Source organism: Neoarius graeffei, chromosome 21, assembly GCF_027579695.1.
Source record: "Neoarius graeffei isolate fNeoGra1 chromosome 21, fNeoGra1.pri, whole genome shotgun sequence".
NCBI lineage: Eukaryota > Metazoa > Chordata > Actinopteri > Siluriformes > Ariidae > Neoarius > Neoarius graeffei.
This window is the reverse complement of record NC_083589.1, coordinates 56,510,926-56,532,477: the sequence shown is the minus strand read 5'-3', so window position 1 is coordinate 56,532,477 and position 21,552 is coordinate 56,510,926. Positions and strand designations below refer to the sequence as shown.

The 21,552-nt window shown below is 42.8% G+C and overlaps 1 protein-coding gene across 2 annotated transcripts in view; it reads right to left on the bottom strand.

Annotated features, from left to right (window-relative positions):
* Positions 1 to 21,552, bottom strand: part of chst11 (carbohydrate (chondroitin 4) sulfotransferase 11) — a 114,882-nt gene that overhangs the window by 24,721 nt on the left and 68,609 nt on the right. The window lies entirely within an intron of this gene.

Sequence of the window (21,552 nt, the reverse complement as noted above, 5' to 3'; positions counted from 1 at the left end):
CTTCAGAGCTTATGATTCCCAACTCAACTGAGACTTCAATGCTTAGGGGCAGCCATGGCCTAAAGTTAAGAGAAGCAGCCTTGGGCCCAAAGGTTTGCTGGTTTGATTCCCAGGACCGGCAGGAAAATCCATGGCTGAAGTGCCCTTGAGCAAGGCACCTAATCCCCAGCTACTCCACAGTCAAGTCAAGTTTATTTGTATAGCGCTTTTAACAATAAACATTGTCACAAAGCAGCTTTAAAGAATTTGAATGACTTAAAACATTATAAGCTAATTTTATCCCTAATCTATCCCCAATGAGCAAGCCTGCGGCGACGGTGGCAAGGAAAAACTCCCTCAGACGACATGAGGAAGAAACCTCAAGAGGAACCAGACTCAAAAGGGAACCCATCCTCATTTGGGCAACAACAGACAGCATGACTATAACATTAACAGTTTTAACATGAAGTCAGTTTCAGTGATGTTGTAACTCTTCATTGATGGAAACTTGAGTGCAAAACTGTTCATGACAACTGCAGTCCTAAAGTTAGCAAGTCAACTGTAGTCCTCAGCCATAAAAGCATTACTGTAAGAGTCCAGAGCGTCCTCCAGGTGTAACTTTCAACTGTCCTCATGGGGCCGTCCTCCACAGGAGCGATGCGATGAGACTCCAACCAGACACAGGGCACCAGGATGGATCAAGCAAGCCCTGGGTATGTGTGTGCTCATTGTACATTGCACAGTGGGGTATAGCGAAATTGTGAGAGCTCTACCCAAGACAGTACAGAAACAAATAATAGAATAAATAAAAACAATAATAAAATAAATAAAGAACACAACATATAAAATTAGGTGGCATTTTCAAATGTGCAATACGAGTTAAAACTTTTGATAATAAAAAAGTTCTTAAAGGATATGGGACATGAAACATAAAAGCACGCTATATCAGTTTCTTTCCATTAAAAATATGAATTAATTGCATCAACAAATACAAAATCATCTATTAAATTCAGCAAAATCGTTATATTCGTGATGATTATATGGCATTTCTGCTCGACTTCCGATATGCATTTTCTACAACCGGAAGAGCCGCTGTCACGTGATCATACGTCACAAAAACTTTCGGGCACAGCACAAGTGGGTAGATGAATGGAGAAGTGGATGACAAGAAAATTGTTTTTATAGTCTTTAAAGTGCATTGGACATCATACATTGGACATCATGGTGTATTGTGCTGCTTATGGTTGCAATAATTCCAATGGGAAATGCCCTGGAGTAAGTTATTTTGCATTCCCCAAGGACCCGAAGCTGAGGAAAGTGTGGGCTCACTACTGCCGTAGAAAAAACTTTGCACCTACTGTTTCCCACAAACTGTGTTCGGACCATTTCACTGAGGATTCTTTCAACTTTAATACTCAGGTACTGAACGAAATTAATTGCCAAGCCAAATTTAAGAGGCTACTTAAAGATGGAGCCGTTCCCAACGTCCCAATTCAGGAACAAGACGGCGGAGTGAAACCAGAAGTGCTACGGCCACCACGAGGTGCATTCACTAAGCGTCTGAAAGCCGAGGTAAGGATTAGTATTATAATTTTGGGTGTATCAATTATTGATTATCATAATTCTGACTCATTTACTCTTATATCTGTCCTTCTTTGTTTACGTACCGAATCGAAGAGTTGTGGTGAAGTTGTAGAAGAGTTTTTTTAAACTTTTATTTCATTTTATTATTCTATATTTTATTTCTACTATTGTTTAATTCTTATTTTTCTTCCCCATTTATTTTATGTAATTTTATTATCTATCGTTTACTGTTTTGCTTTTACTTCTGTAAATGGACTCTGGAAGCATTGTATCTCAATCAATCTCGAAAAATATCAGCAAAAAAAAAATAGCTTGCAACGGACTTTAGCTAGATCTATGATGAACTTTCAATGTATGATACAAAAATAATACTTCTTTCAACAGATCATTAGCCTTTGAGCAGAATTGTTTTTAACTTACCAGGAAGTGTTATCGAGCCGACCGCTTTCAGTTTCATGGGGACTGAATGAACTCTCACTCTCAGAATCATCTGACCCATCAGAGTAAAGACAAGATCTATGTTCATGTGAATTTCCAGCTATCGGTTCGAATTGATAGGGTCTAACTTCACATCTCTGTGAAACATCGGGAATATCACTGTCGATGGTGTCCATTTCGGTAACCTGTTTACATTAGATACCCAAGCGCTGGCTCCTTGGAAAGTTTTTGTTACGTCACGGGTCACGTGACCACCTAGCTCATTAACGAATCCTTGTTTTACGCTGATGTATAAAAAAACTTGAATAATGTGATGATTTTCACATTTTTGACGCCCTGCAGTGATTTAGATGGCATTTCTTATGTCCTTTATACATAATTATACCTAGAAAAAAATCCATGTCCCATATCCTTTAAAATAGTGCAATAGTCCTTGGAGCAGGTGAAGGAGTGCATGCGCGCACGTGTGTGTGAATTGAATTGAATTGAATTGAATTGTCAGTGATTGTTTATGGTACGTATGGCCCAGGGGAAGAAACTGTTAGAAAGTCTGGTGGTGTGGGATTTGATTGACCTGTAGCACTTCCCAGAGGGCAACAGGTTAAACAGGTGATGGGCTGGATGTGAAGGGTCTGAGGTTATTGAATTGACCCTTCTGAAGCAGCGGGACCTGGAGATATCATCCAGGGATGTCAGAGAGCAGCCGATAAATGCCTGTAATGTAATGCTCAAGACTCACAACTCGACTAGAACTCAAATCTTTTAACTTCCAACTCGAATAAAAAAAGAATAAGACTCTCGACTCAACTCAGACTACAAAACACGACTCCTGACTTGACTCAGAATTCAAAGGCTGTGACTCACAATTCACTTCAGACTTCTAAATTTCTCCCAATTCAACTCACACTTCAAAGCTTATCTTTTACATCACGGGCTCTCCAGTTTCTGGACATTTCTAGGCATCTTGCCATCTCAGTGTGTGCAATATTACGACAGGATATTTTCGTTCACGTCTTCAAGCCCAATAATGGACTATCACCCGTCTGCTCTTATGTAAACTCATCTCCCAAGTGAGTTCTTTATAACACTAAATCAGCTTTTCCACCCAATAAAACCTTACAAACTTTTCCATGATCCAGTTAACGGCCCACATCAGATTTTGCTTTTGCGCATTTACACATCCAATCCACTATTTACACAGTCCATAATTCTTAAGCCAATTTCAAATCATGAAATAAAAACAGCCGTGTTTTATCACTCCTTGCTTCCAGGATTGCATCAGCCTGTGATTTCACAATCTTGCTCAGTCTCGTTCATTCAGCTCCTTATTTGATTGAACTAGAAGCATAAGACTGCATGAAATAAAGGTTTTCATCATCAAGACCATATACGGCAGATCAGCGTCGATGATTTTCATACAGACTTTATTCCAAATGCAAACGAGTCTTTGTTAAGCCTTGTGGTCATGAGTGCACTCTCTTTTTCATTCTGGTGAGATGGATGTAGGGAAGTTTCCCGTACCTCAGGAACTTTCCACTGGCTTTGCCTAGGTGCTGTCAGGATGTCCTTTACACAGCGCACACACACACACACACACACACACACACACACACACACACACACAAAGGGTTTTATATTAAGAGGTTGCACAAAGGTGCCCAGGTAAACTTGCCACCTGAGATGGCAGGGCATGGCGCAGGAAACCTGATCCGCCCTGTGAACCACTGTTTGTGTGTGTGTGTGTGTGTGTGTGTGTGTGTGTGTATGTGTGTGTGTGTGTGTGTGTGTGCGTGCACACACACGTGTGTGTATCAGAGGTAAGAGGCAATTCTGAGATGCACACACCCACACACAGGTTGCTCTGAGGGGAAAACTGGCTTCAAATAAACAAACACAAACATACACAGGCACTCAGTATGAGGGAGAAAAAGAGAAGGACATACAGACGAGTTGGAGAGAGAGAGAGATCCCAGTGATTTTCCACCTTTTTGCGCTTGAAAAGTTTGAAAAGACAAGCTACTGAAACAAGCTTACAGTTCAGCGAGTTCAAGTACCCATGATCAAGTGAAGTGTGTGCGCGTGCATGCGTGTGTGTATGTGTGTGGATGGGGAAAAAAAAAAAAAGATACACCATGTGAAGCTATGATTATAGCAGGACCTTGATGAGCTGAAAGATAATGAAAGGCTAGACTTACTTTCTTTGGTATATTAAATGGTACACACGCATACACGCACGCACACACACACACGGTGCTGTAGTCCCGAACACAATTAAGCCTTGTCCTAAAGTAAAGGCTGTTGAAAGTTGAATTCGTGATGATGGCACATTTTAGCTCGAAGGGTCGCTTCATGTGTATCCAGTAAACCAACCCACTGTGTCTTGTCCAAAATGAGCTACAATTATAACGCCTACAAAGCAGAAACGAAGAAGCAGTAGGTTGTAACGGCTACTTTTAGGTCAGATGTGGGTATTGTATGTTTCAGCTTGGGCTCAGGTTAATATTTAATTTCGCAAAATGTCAAATGTAAATCTTCCCACTGGATGGGGTCATACAGTATGTAAGGAATAAAAGACTTTGGGGTGTGTTTCTTCTTCTTTTGGCTGCTCCCGTACATTAGAGATCGCCACAGCGGAACTGTTCCGCATTTCTGATTTGGCATAGGCTTTACACCGGATGCCCTTCCTAACACAACCCTCCCCAGTCTATCCGGGCTTGGGACTGGCGCTAAGAATGCACTGGCTTGTGCAACCCCAGTGGCTGGGTATTTTATCTAACCTGCATGTCTTTGGATTGTGGGGGAAACTGGGGCACCCAGAGGAAACCCACGCAGACACGGGGAGGACATGCAAACTCCACACAGAAAGGCCGCCGTCGGCTGTGATGTTTGAACCCAGAACCTTCTTGCTGTGAGGCGACAGTGCTAACTACTACACCACCGTGCCATGGTTATAGGAAAATAATCAATGGAAAAGTGGTGTGATGTATAATTACTATTACAGCAATGTTCTCTTATTCTTAAGTCTGATTGGTCAGAAGGTGTTGATTCATGTCCTATAACAGCAAATCACAGGTTTATATTGACGAAGTAACATTCACGGAAGGAGTCTCCAGTGCTAGTGCTTTGAAGAAGAAGAAAAAGAAGCGGAAGTCTTTATTTGCCACATATACACTACAGCACAGTCATGGGTGCCGCCAGGGGGGGAAAGGTTAGAACAATTCTAGGGGCCCAGCACTGCCATGGGGCCCTTTAAGGGGCTGATAATATGCTTTTAATGATTTTAATAAGACTTTTGAAATAACAACTATGCAATATTCCATCTGGTAAAATGAGCTAATTGAACAAGGTTGTCTATTTCTTGAGTTCTTCAACATATTGTCATTTAACCCTCCCCCTTTTGCGAAATGGTACGGTCCAGTTCTGGTAGAAGCGCGATGCGTTAAATCTGTGTGTTGATCAGTGCAACGCTACTTGCTGCTGTGTCGCAGTGCAGCAGCCAGCCAGCCAGCAGTGGAGTGCGTACAGTCTATGATTGCTAAATATGAAGAGTGGCTGTCAAAAACGTAAAGAAAGGCAGCTGAAAGCTGAGAGGGACTGGAGAGGCAGGCAACTGGTCACTCAGTTTTTCCCAAAGAAAGGTCGCTATCGCTCACATGTGTGCTCAAAATATTAGCGAATGGTAAATGAACAGTATGAACGTGGTTGGATTAGCCTATCAAGAGAACACTTTTACAGTTTGTACAGTGACATTTTTTCCATTTTAATAACTGAACTGACTTGTGTGATAAACAAGATGAAATATTACGTTATGCTGGTGCTAATAACTAGTGCTAATAACCAGTTTCATAACTAATGGGGTCCCCTAAATATGCACAGATTCAGCCTCAGGGGGACCTCCGCCCTACCAAACCACTGAACCCCCCCTTTGGAGAAGGAGGTAAGCAGCAATACAACCCATAAATGCTTTAGGATTGAAGTTTTTAATGAGCGAGCGCCATATACAGTTTGCTAGATTAAAGTGTTGCTAATAACGGACACCAGTCAAGTGTTTGACATGGTTACGTGTGTGGAATGTTCACACGTTCTAAACCATTGGTTTCAAATTGAGGAGCTGGAGAAAGCGCAGCACACATAAAAGAGGGATAGAGGTTACAACATATGAAGAAATACATACGTAATTGATCAAATTGAAATGTCACTCCGTGACATTTCACTACCAATTGTCCTAGCACAAGAAGGCATGTGGCAAAATCTTGAATTTTCATTTGTGATTGTAAATGCACCAGAATTAGTCACTGACCAGTTTTCATCTAGTCCCTGGTAGGTTAATACATAAAATGTAATAACAAAGTCACAAACTCAAGGTCCATGGGCTACCAAAGTCAAATAATGACAATAGTGCAATTGTGACGAGGGTGGGCAAAGTTGGGGGGCCCAAAATTCTAATCTTTCATGGGGCCCAAAATTTCTGGCGGCGCCCCTGAGCACAGTGACATTCTTTTTTCCGCATATCACAGCTTGTTAGGAAGTTTGTTTGCCGTGGTCTGTCGTTTTCCCACCATGGTAAAGTCAGAAAGGTTTAGACTTTGTCAGCTTATTGATAGCGTGACAAGCTACATAGCTAGAAACTGATGTACTGTTTCTTAATTATTAAAAAAATATACAATCTTTGGCAAATTGCTGTGGTATAAGAGGAATACTTTGGGTAACAGTAGCTTAGTATAAATATGCAAGTGATTATAGGAAATCGCACACTCTGATTGGTCGAGAAATACGGACTATTTCTTGATAATCACCTCAAGCGACTCAGCAAAATGGCGGCCGATCGCTTTGTCATCATAAGTGAGGAAGAATTACAAAGTATGAAAGAAAATGCTGTTATTAAAAGCACTAAAGATGCTATGAAGTTTGGTCTGAAACTATTTAAAGGTAAGGTGGAATTGTGATTTAGATAAATGACACAAGTCTGAAATAAATGATTTTCTAATAATTAAAAAAAAAAATTAATAATCACCAGTGTATTTATACTAAAACAATTATCCACCTCAATGAATATTGGTGAATAATAACTTCAACTTCGTCTCCATTATTATTCACCGATATTCACCTCAACTACAGTAACTGTTAATTGTTGATTATTTTCCTGAAACAGCACGCCCTACGTGTTTTATTCCTCACTTAATGCTAAGCAACACCATTTTAGATGTTGTCAAAAAAGTCATGAAATATTATACCATTTTCTGAAAAAAAAGTCACACTACTTTTATAGAGCATCACAAATCAGTGAAAAACATTCTGCATTGTTTCAACCTACTGAAAGCTAAAAGCTAGTAAGCTTAGCATCTTAGCAACATTTTTTAGGTTTTCCAAACCAGATAATTTGCTACTTTCACTTGTGTTATGTGTCACTAAATATCCTGTTTGAAAAATGTTCAATAAGTAAAGGTAGAGATGAGCAAAAAAATAATAAAATAAAATAATCAATACTGTATTTCTATTTGTAAGGTTAATGTTTGCATTACGTTATGTGCTAGCTGAAGCTGACCCGAGGTATACAACAGAAAATGAATTTGTATACTGCAGTACACAATAAAAAGTCAATCAGGTATACTTTCCAAATTATGTTAACTTCCTGTTATATTTCTCTCCTATGTGTTAGCAAGAGATGAACACAGCTACGTCTAGCTGCTAGAATGTTAGCATCCAGCTTGCTAGTTAGCATCCAAAAAGTATGATGAATAATTAAAGGCACTGTAGGTTTGGAAATATTTTTAAATGCTTTATTGCATTGCCACATCTCATCTCATCTCATTATCTCTAGCCACTTTATCCTTCTACAGGGTCGCAGGCAAGCTGGAGCCTATCCCAGCTGACTACGGGCGAAAGGCGGGGTACACCCTGGACAAGTCGCCAGGTCATCACAGGGCTGACACATAGACACAGACAACCATTCACACTCACATTCACACCTACGCTCAATTTAGAGTCACCAGTTAGCCTAACCTGCATGTCTTTGGACTGTGGGGGAAACCGGAGCACCCGGAGGAAACCCACACGGACACGGGGAGAACATGCAAACTCCACACAGAAAGGCCCTCGCCGGCCCCGGGGCTCGAACCCAGGACCTTCTTGCTGTGAGGCGACAGCGCTAACCACTACACCACCATGCCGCCTATTATTATTATTATTATTATTAATAATAATAATAAGCTAAGAGTTTTAGCATCTTAAAGAGGTCCTACTTGGAAGCTTAAATCCCTGGTTGTAAAAGTAAAACCCTCACAGGAACAAGAAGCTGAAGAACCATTTAGAGAGTTATGTGGAACCCTTTTTCCATGATTTTTTCAGATATTTCCACCACTAACTGCTGTGGAATCCCACGTTTTATACATTTAATGGACCTAAATGCTAGTTTGGCTTGGGTGAAGCAACAAACAACGAGCTGTTCAATAGATTTTTCACATTTCGTTTCATTTCAGTACATATCAATTATTCAACAGTAATAATTCTGGATTCATTATTCATGAGTACAGATTGTGTCTTTCAGGAAAACTCGTAAAATGAGCAAAGACTGACCTGAGACAACTATGCAATGTTAAAACGGGTCTATAAAAAGACATTTCTTTTTCTATTTTAAATTGGTCCTGGGCTGTCTTGATCTGGCTCGTAAAAGTGTATCTCTTTTGGTTTTTGTCCATGACCACAATGGCTTATTAAAACTTTTTCTCCAGTCAAAATGTCACTGAACTGTTAACATACGCCAATATGTGAGGGTTTTTTTTTTTTTTGGCTGTGCCTGCAGTTTGCAGTCATTGTTACACTGCTTATCATTCTGCTTGCTTCATTACACCCTATTCTACCTTGGTTCAGTGAAAATCAAGAGGACATTACTGCGTCTACATGGCTATAACGGGATTAACTGCAGCTATAAAAGTATATGGAATGTAAAAGTGAGAGAGTGGGCATTGTGGCAGTGGGGGCGTGGTCGAGCGGCAGTTTGTGAATGGAGAGCGAGGCCGGAGAAGGTCAGTGGCAAAACAATCACACTTGTGTCCGATTAATGCTGTGTGTGTCTTTCAGTGAAGGCCGAGGCCTGATAAGGAGAGACAGAGAGAGAGAGAGAGAGAGAGAGAGAGGGGAAAGAAAGCTTCATCTGGAGCAGTGTGTGCAGTGTTTGTGTGTGTCTCAGTGCGAGACTTAAAAGAGAAAAAAGCTGAAAAGTGAAAAATAAAAAACCCACCTACAAAAGTATCGCACCTGTCCCAGTGCTTCAGTGTCCCAACATTCTGTAGAAAGTGCTACAGGTACGTATATCTGTATGTTGTGTGTTTTAACAGGTGTAAAACTGCAGCCGTAATTTTTTTTAATCAGCTGTGACTTTTCCCAGGAGGATATTAACATTGCCATATAAAACTGCGTACTGCATCGAAACCACCACACATGCCGTTGAGTGAATACACTGAGAGCCTGTGGACTTCCCACATATGCGTATGATTTAGAAAAGGTCAGGGTGAGTCAGTATACACATCTGTATACACACAGCCTGTAATTAGCATTCATTACAAGCATATTCAGTGAGAATCCTTTTTTTTTCTTTCCCGGAATAAAAAGATACCCAAACTAGAAGGATGAGTTTCGGTAGTTGATGCAGTAATGGCTTTGCAATTATTTTAGCTGATCACTGATCAAGTAACCACTTGCACGGTTGCAGGTTTCCAAAGAAAGTGTCATTAGTCTTCTGTCAAGCAGAAAGCCTCAGCATTGTTCAAAAAAGGTGCCAGTGTAATAAGAAAGTAATTGTGATGCATGTGTTACCACCCCAAAGTAGATCATTTCGCAATGATCAGATGAGAAAAAATACAGCTTGTTACTGAGAAACCACAAAATGCAACGTCCTCTATCCTTTGTGCTGTGGTGGAAAACCTAAAGGAGCAGCTTCATCTCTGAATGTTATGATGTGCTGACACTGGAGACTCCTTCTTTAAAGGTGAAATAAAATCTATGATTATATATTTTTCCTGTTAAATGATTCTTTTCAACCCATTTATTATTAGATTTAGATTAGATTCATATTCAACAGCACTGGTATAAACTATTATCATGGTAGTGTCATATTTTAATCTCATCTCATTATCTCTAGCCGCTTTATCCTGTTCTACAGGGTCGCAGGCAAGCTGGAGCCTATCCCAGCTGACTACGGGCGAAAGGCGGGGTACACCCTGGACAAGTCGCCAGGTCATCACAGGGCTGACACATAGACACAGACAACCATTCACACTCACATTCACACCTACGCTCAATTTAGAGTCACCAGTTAACCTAACCTGCATGTCTTTGGACTGTGGGGGAAACCGGAGCACCCGGAGGAAACCCACACAGGGAGAACATGCAAACTCCGCACAGAAAGGCCCTCGCCGGCCATGGGGCTCGAACCCAGACCTTCTTGCTGTGAGGCGACAGCGCTAACCACTACACCACCGTGCCACCCCATATTTTAATCATTATTCTCAATCAAGCATTTTGATTTATAAACTATTATTCTATCCTCATTCACTGGATATGAGCAATCGTGTGCTCTGATTGGCTACTCTACAGTATTACTAGGCTATCAGCTCATATACCATGAGTAGAGAAAAACAAAATGGCGGCACGTGTTGTTGAACCAACCGAGGACGAAATAAAAACTCGACTCAAAAACAAAACCCCAAAAAATACAAAAAAAAAAGCAACAAAATATGGAATAAAAGTATTTGATGGTAAGAATGTACATTTTTACTTTTCAAGAATTATTATTATTACCGCATTTTTCACAAATTGCTCCTGTCATTTCGCCAGTTTGTTTACATTCTAAGCTGAAATGATTTTGTTGAACGTTTTATATAAAGTTTCTATTTATCAAATTTGCAAAAAAATAAAAATGATCTGATTCTCAAAATCCAGTGAATGTGGACAGAATAAAACAGTTATTCCACTCAATTTCGTTGTACATGGCTTATAGCCACCTCAGCAATACATGATTTTGTGGAATAACTTAACTATACATGATGTTACGTATATAAAACTAATATTTAGTGGAGTTTTAACTTTGCCACTATCACCAATAATAGTTCATTATTCATTCATTCATTTATTTGCTACAGTACATTTTTTTATTGCTCAGTAACTTCTTATTACTTATTTATTTAAAACTATTTTTATTAAAGTCCTGGCTTTTTTAGTGTAAGGAGCAGACGGAAATTGAAATTACTTACAGGGTTAATGCCAATGCTCTATTCTTCATAAAATGTATGTATAGTGCATTATTATACTACTATTATGCTTATACTATAGAAGGGTTTAAACTCAACAGCATTCTTTTTTTTTTTTATTCATTCATTTTCTGCACCACTGATCGTTGTGGCTGATCTGGAGCCAATCCCAGCTGACACTGGGTGAGAGGTGGGGCACACCCTGAGTATGTCACCAATTTATCCAGCGCTAACACAGACTCACATTCACACCTATGGGCAATTTAGAGTAGCCAGTTGATCTAATCTGCATGTCTTTGGACTGTGGGAGGAAACCAGAGAACCCTGAGGAAACCCACACAAGCATAAGAACATGCAAACTCCACACACAAAAGCTCTGGTCAACCAGCAGGTTCGAACCCAGAACCTTCTTGCTGTGAGGCGACAGTGATAATCACTGCACCACTGTGCCACCCAGCTGAACAACAAAAACAAATCATTCATTACAATTAATTGTTTGACAATTATCCAAATTTTAAAACTATGACACCATAAGATTGATTTTAACTATATTTTCTTTTCTCGTCTCGTCTCGTCTCGTCTTCTTCCGCTTATCCAGGACCGGGTCGCGGAGGCAGCAGTCTAAGCATGGAAGCCCAAACTTCCCTTTCCCCAGACACCTCGGCCAGCTCCTCGGGAAGAACACCGAGGCGTTCCCAGGCCAGCCGAGAGACATAGTCCCTCCAGCGTGTCCTGGGTCTTCCCCGGGGCCTCCTCCCGGGGGGACATGCCTGGAACACCTCCCCAGGGAGGCGTCCAGGAGGCATCCGAAAAAGATGCCCGAGCCACCTCAGCTGGTTCCTCTCGATGTGGAGGAGCAGCGGCTCTACTCCGAGCTCCTCCCGAGTGACTGTGCTTCTCACCCTATCTCTAAGGGAGCGCCCAGCCACCCTGCGAAGGAAACTCATTTCAGCCGCTTGTATCCGCGATCTTGTTCTTTCTGTCATTACCCAAAGCTCATGACCATAGGTGAGAGTCGGAACGTAGATCGACCGGTAAATTGAGAGCTTCGCCTTTTGGCTCAGCTCCTTCTTCACCACGACGGACCGGTAAAGCGACCGCATCACTGCGGAGGCTGCACCGATCCGCCTGTCGATCTCACGCTCCATCCTTCCCTCACTCGTGAACAAGATCCCGAGATACTTAAACTCCTCCACTTGAGGCAGGACTTCTCCACCAACCTGGAGAGGGCAAGCCACCCTTTTCCGGTCGAGAACCATGGCCTCGGACTTGGAGGTGCTGATTCTCATCCCAGCCGCTTCACACTCGACTGCAAACCGCCCCAGTGCATGCTGAAGGTCCTGGTTTGAAGAAGCCAACAGGACAACATCATCCGCAAAAAGCAGAGATGAAATCCTGTGGTTCCCAAACAGGATTCCTTCCGGCCCCTGGCTGCGCCTAGAAATTCTGTCCATAAAAATTATGAACAGAACCGGTGACAAAGGGCAGCCCTGACGGAGTCCAACATGCACTGGGAACAGGTCTGACTTACTGCCGGCAATGCGAACCAGACTCCTGCTCCGTTCGTACAGGGACCGGACAGCCCTTAGCAAAGAGCCCCGAACCCCATACTCCCGAAGCACCCCCCACAGAATACCACGGGGGACACGGTCGAATGCCTTCTCCAGATCCACAAAGCACATGTGGACTGGTTGGGCAAACTCCCATGAACCCTCGAGCACCCTATGAAGGGTATAGAGCTGGTCCAGTGTTCCGCGACCAGGACGAAAACCGCATTGTTCCTCCTGGATCCGAGGTTCGACTATCGGTCGAATTCTCCTCTCCAGTACCCTGGAGTAAACTTTCCCTGGGAGGCTGAGAAGTGTGATTCCCCTATAATTGGAGCACACTCTCCGGTCCCCTTTCTTAAAAAGAGGGACCACCACCCCAGTCTGCCACTCCAGAGGCACTGTCCCCGACCGCCACGCGATGTTGCAGAGGCGTGTCAACCAAGACAGCCCCACAACATCCAGAGACTTGAGATACTCAGGGCGGATCTCATCCACCCCCGGTGCCTTGCCACCGAGGAGCTTGCAAACCACCTCAGTGACTTCGGCTTGGGTAATGGACGAGTCCACCTCTGAGTCATCAGCCTCAGTCTCCTCAGTGGAAGACATGACGGTGGGATTGAGGAGATCCTCAAAGTATTCCTTCCACCGCCCGACAATGTCCCCAGTCGAGGTCAACAGCTCCCCACCCGCACTGTAAACAGTGTTGGCAGAGTACTGCTTCCCCCTCCTGAGGCGCCGGACGGTTTGCCAGAATTTCTTCGAGGCCGACCGATAGTCCTTCTCCATGGCCTCCCCGAACTCCTCCCAGTTCCGAGTTTTTGCCTCCGCAACTGCCCGAGCTGCAGCACGCCTGGCCTGCCGATACCCGTCGGCTGCCTCAGGAGTCCCGGAGGTCAACATGGCCCGATAGGACTCCTTCTTCAGCTTGACGGCATCCCTTACTTCCGGTGTCCACCACCGGGTTCGGGGATTGCCGCCACGACAGGCACCGGAGACCTTGCGGCCACAGCTCCGAACAGCTGCGTCCACAATGGAGGTAGAGAACATGGTCCACTCAGACTCAATGTCCCCCGCCTCCCTCGGAAGCTGGGAAAAGCTCTCCCGGAGGTGGGAGTTAAAGACCTCCCCAACAGAGTGCTCGGCCAGACGTTCCCAGCAGACCCTCACCATACGTTTGGGCCTGCCAGGTCTGTCCAGCTTCCTCCTCCGCCAGCGGATCCAACTCACCACCAGGTGGTGATCAGTTGACAACTCAGCCCCTCTCTTCACCCGAGTGTCCAAGACATAGGGTCGGAGATCAGATGACACGACTACAAAGTCGATCATCGACCTCCGACCTAAGGTGTCCTGGTGCCACGTGCACTTATGGACACCCCTATGCTCGAACATGGTGTTCGTTATGGACAAACTGTGACTAGCACAGAAGTCCAATAACAAAACACCACTCGGGTTCAGATCGGGGAGGCCGTTCCTCCCAACCACGCCCCTCCAGGTGTCACTGTCATCGCCCACGTGAGCATTGAAGTCCCCCAGTAGCACAATGGAGTCCCCAGTCTGAGCACCCCTCAGTACCTCTCCCAGGGACTCCAAGAAGGCCGGATACTCTATACTGCTATTTGGCCCGTAGGCACAAACAACAGCAAGAGCCCTCTCCCCAATCCGAAGGCGCAGAGAGGCGACCCTCTCGTTCACTGGGGTAAACTCCAACACATGGCGGCTGAGCTGGGGAGCTATAAGGAAGCCCACACCAGCCCGCCGCCGCTCACCATGGGCGACTCCAGAGAAGTGGAAAGTCCAGCCCCTCTCGAGGAGCTGGGTTCCAGAGCCCAAGCTGTGCGTGGAGGTGAGCCCGACTATCTCTAGCCGGTACCTCTCAACCTCCCGCACAAGCTCAGGCTCCTTCCCCCCCAGCGAAGTGACATTCCATGTCCCAACAGCCAGCCGCTGTGTCCGGGGGTCAGGTCGTCGAGGCCCCTGCCTTCGACTGCCACCCAATCCACACTGCACCAAACCCCTACTGCTACCTCTGTGGGTGGTGAACCCACAGGAGGTCGGGCCCACGTCGCCTCTTCGGGCTGAGCCCGGCCGGGCCCCATGGGCAAAGGCCCGACCACCAAGCGCTCGCATACGAGCCCCAACCCCGGGCCTGGCTCCAGGGTGGGGCCCCGGCTGCGTCCTACCGGGCGACGTCACGGTCCTGGATTTTTTCTCCATAGGGGTTTTTTGGTATTTTCTTTTCATACTGCTTATTTAATGGAACACTGATTGTTGGGTGTTTACCTTTATTATAACTAATAATACAATAATTTTATACAACTAACAAATAATTTGTTATAACTACTGTAATAATCTAAGGACATCAACCAGTGTATGTTGGTAGAGTTCAGTATATTGCAGCTTATCATGATTAATATCAACCTATTTTGCAAAATGGCCAGATCTTACAAAAAAACTGACTTAATGACCTTAATGTCCAGTTTATTGTTCAGAGAAATATACAGAGGATATTACATGGTGGCGCAAAGATAGGAAGTTTATCTTCCGGTGGTGAACATATTCATGAGTGAGTGAAGCAAACAAGTGAAAATATTTTCAACATGAGAAGATAAACTTTATATATTCACATCACCATGTAATGTTCTTTATATTATATGGACACATCCACACACACACACAAAAACAAAAAAACGCAAGTTAATCAAAAGAATTTTAATTTTGAACCAGTTCACCATTTTAACAACGTATGTCTAGTCAGCAGGAAAACACTGGGAGTGACGTCATAGGAATGAAATATCGGGAATTATTATACATACAGGACCCTTTTTCGATGGAATAAAAACGTGTTCTATTCCCTTCGAGCGGGTTTCATTCATTTGGTTTGATAGCATGCAATATTGTTAGCATATCGCTTATCCTACGTGTATTATGTCACTCTACCCAATAGAGAATGAGCGTTGAATATGGTTTACGATATTGCATGGTTGTCAAGACAACATGACATCACACACCGGAGCTGATGCGAATATTCAGTGAGAAAGTTTTCTGCTGTGCATGCGCAGAATTATTTCTGTGTTTGCCGGGAAAGAGAAAGACACATTGAACACCCAAAAGGCTGCCAAAACTTCATTAGATATTCTTCACGCATATTTACAAGAGAAAAACATACCAATGGATATCGAAAAACTGGAAAAGAGACACATCGGAGATGTAAAACTCCCGCGCTAGTGAGTGACTGCGACAATTTGTAAACAAACATGGCTGCTAGGTTTGCTTCATTAAATATGGAAGATATTGAGAGAATTTTGGCTGCCAGGTCACTCCGTTATGTGTAGTTATCAATGTTGATTTTAAAAGTAACTCAGTAAATTACACAGTGAAATGAATACTTAAGTCTGAGTGAAAAATACTGTGATGAGCATGTGTGGATCTTAGTTTCTTGGTCGTTAGCTTGTGCTACTGGCTCTCGGTAGTACTGCTTTATTAGCATTCGCTAACACTCCGGATGAATGCTACACTGCTTGGAAGGTGACTTCACTGCCGCGCTGACAGCACTAACTCGCGGGTAAGCTAGCACTGATCTTCAAGAATGCTGATATGCTGATATCAACAGAGCGTGTATGTATAATAATAATAATATTGGCTGGCTTTTTTCATGGTATGTCGGATATATCAGATATAGTCTATGGAATATATCTGATATACCACTCAACTCCAGCCAATATTACTTAAATATGTCACTCAGATCTGTAATGTATTTCATATGAAAAACGTGTGTCCATATAATATATATAATATACTTAATATGTACAAAATTTGCATTAAGGACAGTTCATGAAGGACAGGACGCTAAATCACACTGCATTAGAGCAGAGTGTAGGATTGTATTTAGTGATCTGCACTACTACAATACAATATACCCTTACATTTCTGCATCATTATTCAGTTATTTATTGAAAAGCATATTATTCAGTAACCAGAAGAACTAAGAGCTAACAGGAAGTGTGCAGTTATAGAACGAGGAACGAAAATCTTATCTTAACAATATATCCTGTTATGTTGTGTTGTAATTCACCTGTCGTTGTTTCTACAGAACATCCAGCTGTTTCACTAAACTTTCTGTGCTCCATCTTTGTGAAGTTTCCCATAATAGCTTCAGCAAGTCATCTACGGACTGAATTAAACTTCGAATGCCTCACATCACCTCATGGTCCACTGAACCATAAAATGGACACACACATTCTTTCTCTGTTTAGGCCTGCAGAGACATTCCTTACGTTTAGCTACAGAAACCTGAACATGACTTTACGAGTAGAGCTTTTTATGCATCTGTAGAGGTATACAGATTACTGGAGGAAAAAGAATCAGTGCTTTATAGTGTACATTTATATCAGAAGACATCATAAGATTTATTCTGTAGACTATGATCACACTACATCTCGGGATACTTTGCAATGGATTATCGATGAAACTGAGGCATTTTGGTAGCGACGTTTCCCTGAGCTTCAGGAAGTATTCCTGAACTAAGCAGCGAATACTCACTGCTTAGTTTACCGATGAAAACATCACCATCAAATTTCAATGCATGCATTGCAATGCATGCAATAACATTTTTTGCAACGTTTTTGGCCATTCAGGAGGCGGAAATACAACAAAAAACAACTCGCGGAGCTCAGAGATCATTCGCCGTGCAATGCAACCAATGTTAATTGGTCGCATCGCACTATTGATAGCGATGCGACCAATTTTTCATCGCCAAGTATTCGCAAATCCATCGCGAGCTGTAGTCTGATCATAAGAATTCAATATAGGCAATTATTATACATACACAGGGGCGGTCCTGGGGGCGGTCCGACCGGGCAGCCACCCGGGGCGGCATCGCGGGGGGGGCGGCACGAGCGCGGGCGCGAAAAAAAAAACGGTCCCAAAAAAAAAGGTCCCCCAAAAAACCCCCCCGAAAAAAAAAACAAGACAGGCGGGGGGGTGAACATTTTAGATGGGGGGGTGAACATTTTGGATGGGGAAGCCCAATACCAAAGTTGCGCAGGTGACATCATCAGTGTGTGTGTGTGCCTAACTTGTCGTAGCCCCATAATATGCACAATCCCGCCAGCGGAACGTTGTACTAGTCATCAAAAAGACTTTACTACCATAGTACTACACTACTATGACATTACACAGAGTCTTAAGTAATACATTACGACTTGATCATTGCCATTCTGGTAACAGCAAATTTATAACGGGCCGTGTCCGCGACGTACAACACACGACGAGAAATGTTTAAACGACCATGTAAAGCTGTTAACATTCTGTTGGCTAATACAGAGCCCAACGCGCACGGGGGGGGCGGCGGCACGAGCGCGGGCGCGGAAAAAAAATTAAAAATGGTCCCCCCCAAAAAAAGGTCCCCAAAAAAAAGCCCCCCGAAAAAAAAAAAAAACAAGACGGGCGGGGGTGGGCGCCAGCAGGGGGTTTCGCCCGGGGAGTAAATCACTCTAGGATCGCCACTGTACATACAGGACACTTTTTCGATGGAATAAAAACGTGTTCTATTCCCTTCTAGCGGGTTTCATTCATTTGGTTCGATAGCATGCAATATTGTTAGCATATCGCTTATCCTACGTGTATTACATCACTCTACCCAGTGGAGAATGAGCATTGAATATGGTTTACGATATTGCATGGTTGTCAAGACAACATGATGTCACACGTCGGAGACGTAAAACTTCTGTGCTAGCGAGAGACTGTGACAATTTGTAAACAAACATGGCCGCCAGGTTTGCTTCGTTAAATATGGAAGATTTTGAGAGAATTTTGAAAGAGAAAGACACGTTGAACACCCGAAAGAAATGTGTATGTATAATAATAATATTGGTTGATTTTTTTTTCGTGGTCAATCAGATATATTCCATTCAGCTACTCATCTTCGACTTGTTCAGTATCATGCTAGCTGAATGGAATATATCTAATATACCACTCAACACCAGCCAATATTATTTAAATACTGTATACAGGCAAAGTGCGCTTACTTGCTGGAAAGTTTGGTATTGTTCGTCTCCTCCTAGCAGTGTAAAATCAGTACGTTAGAATCAATGTAGAGCAACACTGTAGAATCAATAATTCCTAATGAATTTGTGACCGTCACTGGTTTAGTGACAACATTTTTGTTGTCTATAGACAAAACTAAAATCCATGACACAGTGGGCTGAGAGCAGAAATCTCAAAACCACATGTTTTTTTTTTCATTGTTAGAATTATTTTTCATTTAATTTTAGCTTTTTGTATTGTTGATGTTTTGAACTGCTGCATAAACTGTAGTAATTTTATGTTAGGCGGCACGGTGGTGTAGTGGTTAGCGCTGTCGCCTCACAGCAAGAAGGTCCTAGGTTCGAGCCCCGGGGCCGGCGAGGGCCTTTCTGTGTGGAGTTTGCATGTTCTCCCCGTGTCCGCGTGGGTTTCCTCCGGGTGCTCCGGTTTCCCCCAAAGACATGCAGGTTAGGTTAACTGGTGACTCTAAATTGACCGTAGGTGTGAATGTGAGTGTGAATGGTTGTCTGTGTCTATGTGTCAGCCCTGTGATGACCTGGCGACTTGTCCAGGGTGTACCCCGCCTTTCGCCCGTAGTCAGCTGGGATAGGCTCCAGCTTGCCTGCGACCCTGTAGAAGGATAAAGCGGCTAGAGATAATGAGATGAGATGAGAATTTTATGTTATGGTCTATTTTTTTTTTTTTAAATTAAAGGTGCAGTATAATTATTAGTAACATGAAAGAAAAAAAATCAAAATAAATGTTAAAAACACACAAACAAACAAATGCTCCTGAGTGGAGCGTTCACTTTATCATCTGGAGATGGAGTTCAAATGGCAAAGATGTCATCCTTGGGAGCAAAACTGTCCGTTCTCTCAGGGTTAGCCCTCAGAGTGACATATACCCTGTCTGTCCTGCCAATCACAGCGACACTGGTGGGCATCTGTAAGCTCATGTAAATCAAAAAGATGTAGCTGGCTGGCTTCACGTGTCATGGAGTAAGCACGTGTTAGCCGTCACCCTCCCCGGCTGGTAGCTGTCGTATGATGAGGGAAAGCTGGCTGGTCAGTAGAACATTGTCCATTAAAAAACTGAGCCAGAATTAAACTAAACAACGTATAATACTTTTTATGAGTGTACTAATTTGTAAATCGTTTAATACTGATACAGTATGTTGTGTGTTCAATCTTTTAGAAATTGGAGCAGAGTAACTTTTTCAGTCAAAGTTTCCAGAATTTTTACTCATAAGGCAAAAAAAAAGAAGACTAACAGTGCTTCTTTAGTTTAGTGTAGTAACTTTATAAAGTAAAGGAATCAGAGTGCAATATTACAGTGCAGCTAAAGATCAGTGGAATAAATCATGAACTGTAAGAGTTAAGAACTGAATGTGTGTGTGTGTGTGTGTGTGTGTGTGTGTGTGTGTGTGTGTGTGTGTGTGTGTGTGTGTGTGTCCTAAAAAGAGGATGATATAGCACCTGGTAGAACAAATTCCTGAATTGAAATGTTTCAGAAATCCTGGGCTGCTTTATACGGTAATGTGAAACTGCACTGAAACACTAGCCAGTCATCTTACAGCAGGAACCAGAGCCCAGGTTCTTCAACATTGCCTGCTTAACGTCAAGCGTCCCAGAGCCTTCTGTAAATTCGCTTGAAGAGCTAGCCCAACAGTCAGCTCTCATTAATATTCCATTGCTCTTTCAACTGCTATATTCAGGCTGGAAGTGCTCTCATCAATGCTCTTTTGCATTGCAAAAATGTTTGAGGAAATTCATGCCTGCTCTAGTCTCTTTCTGAAAACAATCACAGTAGCATTTCCAGATTGTACCATGAAGAAATTGCAGATGAACACAAGTGATGCATGATGTACAGCCATAACCGTGCTAACAGCAGGCAGGAGGAGATACTATAGCTTCATTAATATAGCAAAGCAGCATGGCGTTCCTGGTGTATACATATCCATACATCAACTGGTAGTCATGATGAATGAAAGTTCTTTTAAACTTTGAAAATGTTTCAGAGTAAAATTATGCAAGATGTGATTATCGTTTCAAGTCCATCCCTTTACTTTTACCCAGAGGAGGACAGTTGGCATGGCAATAACGTTCATTTGTCTCCAAAAGACGCAGAGGTGGACAAAGTGTGTGTGTGTGTGTGTGTGTGTGTGTGTGTGTGTGTGTGTTAGAGAGAGTGAGTGAGTGAGCAAGAGAAACAGAGATGTACAAGGATGAGCTTAATATATGCAAAATACGCTTAGAGGACAGTTCCTTTATGCAGAGTGGTGCAGAAATGTATTTTATAACAGAAGGGAAGTGGGGATTTGAGTGCCATATTGAGTTTCCATAGCAACATGGTCAAGAGCACTGAAGTCCGGGTCGAAAGGTTACCGTGAGCTTTCAGAGCACACTTCCTTTTACAAAATTAAGTAGTCTGAATGCTGTTGTATCAACCTAATTATAAATATTGAGTAACTACAGTGAAATTAATAGACAATATTAAAATATGTCACTATAAAAGTAATAAATCACGGCTTAAAGTGCCATTCCACCATTGGATGTATTCTTTGGCATAAAATACAATATATTTTATGACAACATGACCAGACAGAGAAATCTTTTAGCTTCAAAATGATATATCAAACATAATTTTTTGACAACGACAAGTATATTAATTTTGCGACCAAAGTCACCTACCCTTTTAATTTCCGCGCGGTAGTGAAACGTGATGTCATC